This window comes from Rhipicephalus microplus, unplaced genomic scaffold (genome assembly GCF_043290135.1).
Source record: "Rhipicephalus microplus isolate Deutch F79 unplaced genomic scaffold, USDA_Rmic scaffold_229, whole genome shotgun sequence".
Taxonomy (NCBI): domain Eukaryota; kingdom Metazoa; phylum Arthropoda; class Arachnida; order Ixodida; family Ixodidae; genus Rhipicephalus; species Rhipicephalus microplus.
In genome coordinates this window covers 165,001-177,500 of record NW_027464800.1, presented here as the reverse complement: position 1 = coordinate 177,500, position 12,500 = coordinate 165,001, and the positions used below count along the sequence as shown (strand labels likewise).

The 12,500-nt window shown below is 60.4% G+C and overlaps 1 non-coding gene across 1 annotated transcript; it reads right to left on the bottom strand.

Moving 5' to 3' along the window:
• Positions 1–1,635: 1,635 nt before the first annotated feature.
• On the bottom strand, positions 1,636–3,450 carry LOC142792598 (small subunit ribosomal RNA). The gene has a single exon (XR_012891057.1). It is a non-coding gene; the product is annotated as a small subunit ribosomal RNA (ribosomal RNA).
• Positions 3,451–12,500: the final 9,050 nt, after the last annotated feature.

Here is a 12,500-nt window from a genome sequence, read left to right as displayed (position 1 = left end):
TCAGCGCACGCTTGGACTCCAAAACTCTGCCGCGCCTTTTTCGGCTGCCGCAAATCGAGCAAACGGTGTGTTTCGGACGGCGTTTCGCTTCCGCTACTTGCGAGTGCTTTCGTGGTCCACCCCTCTATAAATACTCGGGAGGCGTCGAAGCCGGTTCTCCAAGCCGGACCCGTAGGTATCGTTGTGTGCTCGCTCTCATTGGCCCGCCTAACCAGAAAATGCCTGCGGTACACCCATTTGGATAAGAGTGCACGCAGATGCGGGCCTCGACGGCTACACATTTCCTCGGGCGGCCGCCTCCCGGCCTCCGTGGAGCGCGGGATGCACGGTCCCATCGACAAGCCTCTCCCGTTTTTACCGTGGCGTCGCGGTTCACCACGGCGGGCGGGTCGGTCTCCTCCGCATAAAAAGGGGGACCCCCGCTTTTTGTTCCACGAAATCGCACAAGCTTTTTTCGCATCCACGGTTTGCCACCGCACACCAAAATGCCGATCCGGCTGCCTACTTTAGCCAACAGGTGGAGCCAGGCGCGCCGTACTTGCGCGGCACTTCCCACGTCCACCGAAGTCGGTGCCAAGGACCACTTTCGGCGCCGGAGCCGCGTACGAGCCTACTCGAGGCGGAAGAACGAAGCCAGCAAGGGCCTGGCCGCAAGTGCGTTCAATTGTCGGGACGTCCAAGTCCCTCGTTCTTCCGTGCTTCCTCTTTCGGCAAGTCGTTGCGGCACCTTCCCAAAGCGCGCAGACCCGCTAATCGCGACGAGCGCGACGTGGCCGTGCCGCCTTTCCCTCGGCAGCAAGCAAAACGCCTGGCAACGTCGACGCTCCCCTAACCGCGATCTCGCACCGTGTTTCGTGTGGCGAATTCAAAAGCCGGCCGGCGCTGCTGCAACCATTACGGTCGGTACGCATACGCCGCGGAGGGCGGGACGGTCATCGGAGCGTGCGGTTCCTCCATCGAGTACTGCGCACCTCGGCCGTCGCATCGCCGTGCCATGACCGGCCGCGCGTCAACGCGAACCGGTGCCAGCGAGATCCCTCGCCTGCAAGAACCGACCGGCAGCCTCCGTCACCCGAGGACGCGGAGGCGCTTGCCGCGGACGGCGGGACGGTATGCACTGGTGCACAGCGGACCCGTCACATCGCCAGTTCCTTGACCGACCGCCGACGCTTGTGCCGTTCCTCTCGTACTTGGCAGTCGCCGCGCGATTGTCGGGTCTCGTTCTTGCACGCTCGAACGGTCGGGAGGGCACTCGGCTGGCGTTTCGGGAACGCGCAGCCTCGCCTTCTACCGACGTAACCACGACTCGCCGTTCGCGCTCCGCCGCTCCTGTTTACAGTACTAGGCGGTCCCGCAGCGGTCGGGTCGCGCATTTCGAGCGCTTCGAGCCACGGTGCAGTGGCGGGTCGAAAGCCGACCTATGAGTGCGTTGCGCCGTTTGTACCCGCGTCCGCCACCTGGCCGACCGTCCAAGGTCGCGGTGTTGGCGTCCGCTGGGCGCAACAATTTGTCACGGGGTGCCGCTCCACATTCAGGCAGCCCCGTGGGGAAAAGCCGACCCCGCGTCCAAACGGGGTCAGCGGCAGAAAGTGTCGGGCGCAGACGCAGCTGAGGCGCTCACCCTTCACAATCCGTTAATGATCCTTCCGCAGGTTCACCTACGGAAACCTTGTTACGACTTTTACTTCCTCTAAATGATCAAGTTTGGTCATCTTTCCAACAGACCGGCGCAACCGAAAGGCCGCGCCGGACATCGGTCCGAAGACCTCACTAAATCATTCAATCGGTAGTAGCGACGGGCGGTGTGTACAAAGGGCAGGGACGTAATCAACGCGAGCTTATGACTCGCGCTTACTGGGAATTCCTCGTTCAAGGGGAACAATTGCAAGCCCCTATCCCAATCACGAAAGAAGTTCCACGGGTTACCCAGTCTTTTCAGACAGGGATAAAGACACGCTGCTTCCTTCAGTGTAGCGCGCGTGCGGCCCCGGACATCTAAGGGCATCACAGACCTGTTATTGCTCTGTTTCGTGCGGCTAGGAGCCGCTTGTCCCTCTAAGAAGGTTGTAAGGTGCTGGGAACCCCGCACCTATTTAATAGGCTAGAGTCTCGTTCGTTATCGGAATTAACCAGACAAATCGCTCCACCAACTAAGAACGGCCATGCACCACCATCCACCGAATCAAGAAAGAGCTCTCAATCTGTCAATCCTCCCAGTGTCCGGGCCGGGTAAGTTTTCCCGTGTTGAGTCAAATTAAGCCGCAGGCTCCACTCCTGGTGGTGCCCTTCCGTCAATTCCTTTAAGTTTCAGCTTTGCAACCATACTTCCCCCGGAACCCAAATACTTTGGTTTCCCGGAAGCTGCCCGCCGAGTCATTTGAGTAACTCAGGCGGATCGCTGGTTGGCATCGTTTATGGTCAGAACTAGGGCGGTATCTGATCGCCTTCGAACCTCTGACTTTCGTTCTTGATCAATGAAAACATTCTTGGCAAATGCTTTCGCAGTAGTTCGTCTTGCGACGGTCCAAGAATTTCACCTCTAGCGCCGCAATACGAATGCCCCCGTCCGTCCCTCTTAATCATTACCTCGTATTCCAAAAACCAACAGAACAGAAACGAGGTCTTGTTCTATTATTCCATGCAAGTTTATTCAGGCGACTCGCCTGCGTTGAGCACTCTAATTTTTTCAAAGTAAAAGCACCGGCCATCTCGAGGCACACAATGAAGTGCACCAAGAAAGAACCGGCATGATGTTCAGTCCGAGCCGTCGCATCGGGTAGATGCACTACTCGTCTGGAACTGAGATCCAACTACGAGCTTTTTAACCGCAGCAGCTTTAGTATACGCTATTGGAGCTGGAATTACCGCGGCTGCTGGCACCAGACTTGCCCTCCAATTGATCCTCGTTAAAGGATTTAGAGTGTACTCATTTCAATTACGGGGCCTCAAAAGAGTCCCGTATTGTTATTTTTCGTCACTACCTCCCCGTGCCGGGAGTGGGTAATTTGCGCGCCTGCTGCCTTCCTTGGATGTGGTAGCCGTTTCTCAGGCTCCCTCTCCGGAATCGAACCCTGATTCTCCGTTACCCGTAACAACCATGGTAAGCAAGTAACCTACCATCGAAAGTTGATAAGGCAGACACTTGAAAGAAACGTCGCCGGCTCGTGGCCATGCGATCAGCACAAAGTTATCCAGAGTCACCACACAATACGGGCCGAAACCCGATCGATCTTGGTCTAATAAAAGCACCCGTTACCCAAAGGGCTCCAGGCTCACTGCATGTATTAGCTCTAGAATTGCCACAGTTATCCAAGTAGGAAGAAACGATCTAAGGAACCATAACTGATTTAATGAGCCATTCGCGGTTTCGCCTTATTTCGGCATGTACTTAGACATGCATGGCTTAATCTTTGAGACAAGCATATGATTACTGGCAGGATCAACCAGGTAATCGTTCGACTGCGCGTCCGTCCTCGCCCTCGGCGGGCCGGACGCAGTCTGTGTGCGGCGGAGGCCACCTTCAGGCGCCCCAACACGCTTATTTTGCACTCCGAGATGACGGCGTTCGAGCTCGCTACGGCACAACCTTCCCGAAAGACGAGTGGGAGCCGTGCGGCAAGAAGCACGTTCATGCTCGCTCTTTTTCGTTGCATCGACTCGGTCGCGCCGTGCGGGTTGCCCAAGCCCGCTGCACTGTCGGTGGACCGGCCGGAACTAGCAACGGAGCCGAGACTGCAAAGCCGCCAGACGACGGGTCACGCCCGCGTCTTCGGCGCTTTCGCATCTGAATCGCCCGAGGACGACACGGAACACACCTCGATATCGTGGTAAAACGGCACCGTCCGACAACCAGCCCCTAACGCATCAAGCGGATGAGGCTGCAGACGACTGCCGTGGATTCCCCTGGAGCAGACCCGAGGACACGCTTGACGAGGCCGAAGCCCGCCGCATATCAGACACCCGGTCGCTTTCGCGTACGCCGCTCACGAGAACCCCCACATAATAGCAGCGATAAGTACCCAGACCTCCTTGGGCCCTAATACGAGCGTACTCGAGAAAATTTCACCGCGGGTGTGCCCCGAAACGTGTGGCATGTTGAGCGTGCCACAAGTCTACGTCGCTCTCAAACCCGCCGAGGTCGTAGAATTTGCGACCCTACTCACGAAATTCCCACCGAGGATACGGCCGCAAACGTACCGCACCTTGGGTAGGCCACGAGTTTGTGCAACACTACGCTGACGGCACAGCACCGAGGTCGTGCGCGCACGCACGGGAAAATTCCGCCGCGGTTTCTGCCGAAAACGTGAGGCACCACGACTCTCCGCAAGTTCGCGTCGACTGCGAAAGACCGAAGTCGTGAACGACGTGTCCGCTACTCGCCGCCGACACGCTGGACACCAAACGTACAACGACTCGACGGCGTCGTAGAGGCCCACGACGCGGTTTTCCTTAACGACGTCTCGGCGTGGCACCGACAGGTTAGAACGGCCGACCAACGTTCCCTGTCCGCCGTTCGGCTCAGTCGAAGGGCTCGGCGACTTCGGCAACGCTGCGAAGCCGCACGGTGACGCACGCCATGTCCCCATTTTTTTTTTTCTTTCTGCGTCTGCCGGGGTGCCCCTATAATAGCAGCGATAAGCACCCAGACCGCCGTGGGTCGCTCGCCCCGGCTGACGTGGTTTTTCGTACTCCTGCGGCGGTCGCCGTCAAGCACGTCCAAATACGCTACTTTCGTGGGCGCATTCACGCTCTTTCGCTTCGCCGGAGTGCCAGCACTCACTCTGCCAAAAACGGCGAACATCCGAGCGGCGGTTCCCACTTTTGCGTCGGCGTCGCAAACCCCGCCCCGGCAGACGAGGTTTGCCGTACTCGTGCGACGGTGGCCGGCGGGCACGTCGAAAGACGCCGATATCGTGCGCGAATTGGCGCACCTTGGCTTCACCGGAGTGCCGCCACTGACTCCTCCAAAAACGGCGAAGATCCGAGCGGCGCTTCCCACTTTCGCATCGGCGTCCCGAACTCCGCCCCGGCTGACGCGGTTTACCGTACTCGTGCGACGGTCGCCGGCGAGCACGTGGAAAGACGCCGATATCGTGCCCGAATCGGCTCCGTTCGGCTTCGCCGGAGTGCCAGCACTGGCTCGGCGAAAGACGACGAACATCCGAGCGACGGTTCTCACTATTGCGTACGCGTCGCAAACCCCGCCCCGGCAGACGCACTTTGCCGTACTCGTGCGACGGTCGCCGGCGAGCACGTAGAAAGACGCCGATATCGTGCCGGAATCGGCCCCGTTTGGCTTCGCCGGAGTGCCAGCACTCACTCGGCCACAAACGGCGAACATCCGAGCGGCGGTTCCCACTTAGCCGTCGGCGTCCCGAACTCCGCCCCGGCAGACGCGGTTGCCGAGCTCGTGCGACTAGCGACCGCGAAGCCGTCTCGCGACGCCGCTTTCGTGCGCGGCTCCCACTGCGACCTGGGTCACCCGAGGTCGACGAGCAAAAAAGAATGTCGAAAAAAATTTTTTTTTTTTTTGCGTCTGCCGGGGTGCCCCTATAATAGCAGCGATAAGCACCCAGACCGCCATGGGTCGCTCGCCCCGGCTGACGTGGTTTTTCGTTTTCCTGCGGTGGTCGTCGTCAAGCACGTCCAAACACGCCACTTTCGTGGGCGCATTCGCGCTCTTTCGCTTCGCCGGAGTGCCAGCACTCACTCTGCCAAAAACGGCGAACATCCGAGCGGCGGTTCCCACTTTTGCGTCGGCGTCGCAAACCCCGCCCCGGCAGACGAGGTTTGCCGTACTCGTGCGACGGTGGCCGGCGGGCACGTCGAAAGACGCCGATATCGTGCGCGAATTGGCGCACCTTGGCTTCACCGGAGTGCCGCCACTGACTCCTCCAAAAACGGCGAAGATCCGAGCGGCGCTTCCCACTTTCGCATCGGCGTCCCGAACTCCGCCCCGGCTGACGCGGTTTACCGTACTCGTGCGACGGTCGCCGGCGAGCACGTGGAAAGACGCCGATATCGTGCCCGAATCGGCTCCGTTCGGCTTCGCCGGATTGCCAGCACTGGCTCGGCGAAAGACGACGAACATCCGAGCGACGGTTCTCACTATTGCGTACGCGTCGCAAACCCCGCCCCGGCAGACGCACTTTGCCGTACTCGTGCGACGGTCGCCGGCGAGCACGTAGAAAGACGCCGATATCGTGCCGGAATCGGCCCCGTTTGGCTTCGCCGGAGTGCCAGCACTCACTCGGCCACAAACGGCGAACATCCGAGCGGCGGTTCCCACTTAGCCGTCGGCGTCCCGAACTCCGCCCCGGCAGACGCGGTTGCCGAGCTCGTGCGACTAGCGACCGCGAAGCCGTCTCGCGACGCCGCTTTCGTGCGCGGCTCCCACTGCGACCTGGGTCACCCGAGGTCGACGAGCAAAAAAGAATGTCGAAAAAAATTTTTTTTTTTTTTTTTGCGTCTGCCGGGGTGCCCCTATAATAGCAGCGATAAGCACCCAGACCGCCGTGGGTCGCTCGCCCCGGCTGACGTGGTTTTTCGTTTTCCTGCGGTGGTCGTCGTCAAGCACGTCCAAACACGCCACTTTCGTGGGCGCATTCGCGCTCTTTCGCTTCGCCGGAGTGCCAGCACTCACTCTGCCAAAAACGGCGAACATCCTAGTGGCGGTTCCCACTTTTGCGTCGGCGTCGCCAACCCCGCCCCGGCATACGCGGTTTGCCGTACTCGTGCGGCGGTGGCCGGCGGGCACGTCGAAAGACACCGATATCGTGCGCGAGTCGATGCTTCTTGGTCTCGCAGGAGGGCCGCCACTCACTCCTGCAAAAACGGCGAAGATCCGAGCGGCGCTTCCCACTTTTTCGTCGGCGTCGCAAACCTCGCCCCGGCAGACGCGCTTTGCCGTACTCGTGCGACGGTCGCCGGCGAGCACGTCGAAATACGCCGATATCGTGCCCGAATCGGCCCCGTTTCGCTTCGCCGGAGTGCCAGCACTCGCTCGGCCAAAGACGACGAACATCCGAGCGACGGTTCCCACTATTGCGTACGCGTCGCGAACCCCGCCCCGGCAGACGCGGTTTGCCGTACTCGTGCGGCGGTGGCCGGCGGGCACGTCGAAAGACGCCGATATCGTGCACGAATTGGCGCTCCTTGGCTTCACCGGAGTGCCAGCACTCACTCGGCCAAAAACGGCGAACATCCGAGCAGCGGTACCCACTTAGCCGTCGGCATCCCGAACTCCGCGCCGGCTGACGCGGTTGCCGAGCTCGTGCGACTAGCGACCGCGAACGCGTCTCGCGACGCCGCTTTCGTGCGCGGCTCCCATTGCGACCTGGGTTACCCGAGCTCGACCAGCAAAAAAGAAGGTCGAAAATTTTTTTTTTTTTTTCTGCGTCTGCCGGGGTGCCCCTATAATAGCAGCGATAAGCACCCAGACCGCCGTGTGTCGCTCGCCCCGGCTGACGTGGTTTTTCGTACTCCTGCAGCGGTCGCCGTCACGCACGTCCAAATACGCCACTTTCGTGGGCGCATTCGCGCTCTTTCGCGTCGCCGGAGTGCCAGCACTCACTCTGCCAAAAACGGCCAACATCCGAGCGGCGGTTCCCACTTTTGCGTCGGCGTCGTAAACCCCGCCCCGGCAGACGCGGTTTGCCCTACTCGTGCGACGGTCGCCGGCGAGCGCGTCGAAAGACGCCGATATCGTGCGCTAATTGGCGCTCCTTGGCTTCTCCGGAGTGCCGCCACTCACTCCTCCAAAAACGGCGAAGATCCGAGCGGCGTTCTCCACTTTCGCATCGGCGTCCCGAACTCCGCCCGGGCTGACGCGGTTTACCGTACTCGTGCGACGGTCGCCGGCGGGCACGTCGAAAGACGCCGATATCGTGCCGTAATCGGCCCCGTTTGGCTTCGCCCGAGTGCCAGCACTCACTCGGCCAAAAACGGCGAACATCCGAGCAGCGTTTCCCACTTTCGCATCGGCGTCCCGAAGCCCGCCCCGGCAGACGCGGTTTGCCCTACTCGAGCGACGGTCGCCGGCGATCACGTCGAAAGGCGCCGAATTCGTGCACGAATCGATGCTTCTTGGTCTCGCAGGAGGGCCGCCACTCACTCCTGCAAAAACGGCGAAGATCCGAGTTGCGCTTCCCACTTTTTCGTCGGCGTCCCGAACTACGCCCCGGCTGACGCGGTTTACCGTACTCGTGCGACGGTCGCCGGCGGGCACTTCAAAATACGCCGATTTCGTGGGCGCATTCACGCTGTTTCGCTTCCCCGGAGTGCCAACACTCACTCTGCCGAAAGCGGCGATCATCCGAGCGGCGGTTCCCACTTTTGCGTCGGCTTCGCAAACGGCGCCCCGGCAGACGCGCTCGTGCGACGTACTCGTGCGACGGTCGCCGGCGAGCACGTCGAAAGACGCCGATATCGTGCTCGAATCGACCCCGTTTCGCTTCGCCGGAGTGCTGCCAGTCACGGCGCAGAAAACGGCGAACAAGTGTTTTTTTTTTTTTTTTTCCTAGAATTTGTGTTATAGAAGGCACATTTGATATCGGACGATAATTTTCAACTTTATCACGCGCACCGATTTTCGTGTAGAGGTTTGCAAGTTTATGGGAATTTCTCCACTTGGAATAATGCGATTTAGTAGTACTACGAGAACTTCATGGATGTACTCAAGGGTACGGGGCAAGTCAGTTACGTCAACACCTGCAGATTTTTTACACTTCAAACTGAAAATTGTTGGTTGTGAGTCCTCGTGTGATATTAAAGGCCGATTCGCTAACACATAGAACAAAGAAAGAAAGGAAGAAAAAACGCCCGCGCTCGCTCAAGAAACCTGGGTTCGCAACAAGTGGCAACAACAAGCAACCGAGCGAGTGCGCCAAAACCCGTGGCGGCCGAACAAACGCGAAGTCCCAACCGCGTCAGCCGGGGCGGCACGGGACAGGAAAAATCACTTCAGCCGGGGCGGCGGGGCACCGAATAAACCTCGTCACCTCGTCGCAGGATAAAAGAGGAAACAAAAAGTCTAAACAGCGTCTGCTGGAGCGAATGCGTAATAAAACAACAACAACAACAAAAAAAAAAAACACCCGCGCTCAAGAAGTCTGCAATCACCACAAAAGGCGACTGTGACCGAGCAGCGTCAGCCGGGGCCGTGCGGAAACGGAAAAACCGCGACTACCGGGGCGTCGAGGCACCGAAAAATCCACTTCAGCCGCGGCGAAAAAAAAAACAAAAAGAAAGACGGAGGGGGGGGGGGGAACCACGTCTGCCGGGGCGAAGGAAAAAAAAAAAACGCGTCTGCCGGGGCGAGCCCGGGTGCGGCACCACCGGGAAAACTGTGGCAAACAGACATGGCGATCGAGTGAGTGGGCCGCCAGCCAGGCTCAGCCAAAAAGTGCAAAGTCCGAACTGCGTCAGCCGGGGCGGCAAAAACCACGTCAGCCGGGGCGGCGCAAAAAACCGCGTCTGCCGGGGCGGCACGAAACCGCGTCAGCCGGGGCGGCGCGAAAACTGCGTCAGCCGGGGCGAAAGAAAAAAAAAAAAACGCGTCTGCCGGGGCGAGCCCGGGTGCGGCACCACCGGGAAAACTGTGGCAAACAGACATGGCGATCGAGTGAGTGGGCCGCCAGCCAGGCACAGCCGAAAAGTGCAAAGTCCGAACCGTGTCAGCCGGGGCGGCAAAAAACCGCGTCAGCCGGGGCGGCGCAAAAAACCGCGTCTGCCGGGGCGGCACGAAACCGCGTCAGCCGGGGCGGCGCGAAAACTGCGTCAGCCGGGGCGAGCCCGGGTGCGGCACCACCGGGAAAACTGTGGCAAACAGACATGGCGATCGAGTGAGTGGGCCGCCAGCCAGGCTCAGCCAAAAAGTGCCAAGTCCGAACTGCGTCAGCCGGGGCGGCAAAAAACCGCGTCAGCCGGGGCGGCGCAAAAAACCGCGTCTGCCGGGGCGGCGCGAAAACCGCGTCTGCCGGGGCGGCGCGAAAACTGCGTCAGCCGGGGCGAAAGAAAAAAAAAACGCGTCTGCCGGGGCGAGCCCGGGTGCGGCACCACCGGGAAAACTGTGGCAAACAGACATGGCGATCGAGTGAGTGGGCCGCCAGCAAGGCTCAGCCAAAAAGTGCTAAGTCCGAACTGCGTCAGCTGGGGCGGCAAAAAACCGCGTCTGCCGGGGCGGCACGAAACCGCGTCAGCCGGGGCGGCGCGAAAACCGCGTCTGCCGGGGCGGCACGAAACCGCGTCAGCCGGGGCGGCGCGAAAACTGCGTCAGCCGGGGCGAGCCCGGGTGCGGCACCACCGGGAAAACTGTGGCAAACAGACATGGCGATCGAGTGAGTGGGCCGCCAGCCAGGCACAGCCGAAAAGTGCTAAGTCCGAACTGCGTCAGCCGGGGCGGCAAAAACCGCGTCAGCCGGGGCGGCGCGAAAACCGCGTCTGCCGGGGCGGCACGAAACCGCGTCAGCCGGGGCGGCGCGAAAACTGCGTCAGCCGGGGCGAGCCCGGGTGCGGCACCACCGGGAAAACTGTGGCTAACAGACATGGCGATCGAGTGAGTGGGCCACCAGCCAGGCTCAGCCAAAAAGTGCTAAGTCCGAACTGCGTCAGCCGGGGCGGCAAAAACCGCGTCAGCCGGGGCGGCGCAAAAAACCGCGTCTGCCGGGGCGGCACGAAACCGCGTCAGCCGGGGCGGCGCGAAAACTGCGTCAGCCGGGGCGAAAGAAAAAAAAAAAACGCGTCTGCCGGGGCGAGCCCGGGTGCGGCACCACCGGGAAAACTGTGGCAAACAGACATGGCGATCGAGTGAGTGGGCCGCCAGCCAGGCACAGCCGAAAAGTGCCAAGTCCGAACTGCGTCAGCCGGGGCGGCAAAAAACCGCGTCAGCCGGGGCGGCGCAAAAAACCGCGTCTGCCGGGGCGGCACGAAACCGCGTCAGCCGGGGCGGCGCGAAAACTGCGTCAGCCGGGGCGAGCCCGGGTGCGGCACCACCGGGAAAACTGTGGCAAACAGACATGGCGATCGAGTGAGTGGGCCGCCAGCCAGGCTCAGCCAAAAAGTGCCAAGTCCGAACTGCGTCAGCCGGGGCGGCGCAAAAAACCGCGTCTGCCGGGGCGGCGCGAAAACCGCGTCTGCCGGGGCGGCGCGAAAACTGCGTCAGCCGGGGCGAAAGAAAAAAAAAACGCGTCTGCCGGGGCGAGCCCGGGTGCGGCACCACCGGGAAAACTGTGGCAAACAGACATGGCGATCGAGTGAGTGGGCCGCCAGCAAGGCTCAGCCAAAAAGTGCCAAGTCCGAACTGCGTCAGCCGGGGCGGCAAAAAACCGCGTCTGCCGGGGCGGCACGAAACCGCGTCAGCCGGGGCGGCGCGAAAACCGCGTCTGCCGGGGCGGCACGAAACCGCGTCAGCCGGGGCGAGCCCGGGTGCGGCACCACCGGGAAAACTGTGGCAAACAGACATGGCGATCGAGTGAGTGGGCCGCCAGCCAGGCACAGCCGAAAAGTGCTAAGTCCGAACTGCGTCAGCCGGGGCGGCAAAAACCGCGTCAGCCGGGGCGGCGCAAAAACCGCGTCTGCCGGGGCGAATGCAAAAAAAACAAAGAAAAAAGCCCGCGCTTAATCAAAAGAAAACAAAGAAAAAAGCTTGCGCTTAATCAAAAGAAAACAAACAAAAAAAGTTCGCGCTTAAGCCTGGCGGTGGAACCACCGGGGCAAACAGACCTGGCGATCGAGTGAGTGGGCCGCCAGCCGGGGTGAGCCAAAAAGTGCAAAGTCGGAACCGCGTCAGCCGGGGCGGCGCGAAAACCGCGTCAGCCGGGGCGGCGCAAAAACTGCGTCAGCCGGGGCGGCACGGAAAAACGAAAACCGCGTCAGCCGGGGCGGCACGGAAAAACGAAAACCACGTCAGCCGGGGCGACATCAAAATGAGGAAAAAAAAAAAAAACTGCCTTAGGACACCTGCGTACACTTTCATGCGTTTGGGCATATCTCTCTGTAACACGCGCGCCCCTCGTTACGCGCGGCACTCTGTTTTCTCCGACACCCATATTTCGGCGGCATGTGGCACGCGCGCCCGTCCCTACGCACGGCACACCGCAGTGCTTTCTCGATATTTTTCTTTTCCTCCAACACCGTCATCTATAGGCTTTTAGTGACCTGTTGCTCGTGGCAAAAGTTCGCTAGCTCTGACACCTCTTGCATGCGCACCGTTTTTGCGCACGGTGCTATGCCGCAAAGCACGGCAGTCGCATGCGTTTCTCTCAGGCACCTCTTTTTTGACACAACGCTGTGGTGCTTAGAAACACACCCGCCGCTTTTGCGCACAGAACTCCACCGTACAGCACGGTAGTCACGTTTGTTCCACACGAACAGCAGTGTGCATCGTGCTACGACACTTTGAAAGCTTTTTCTTCCGAGTCTCGACCGCGCTGTTCCTTTCGTACTTGGCGCGGTTTTGGGACCAGCTTTGTTTTAAACCCCTACTGCGCGCCGTTCCTTTC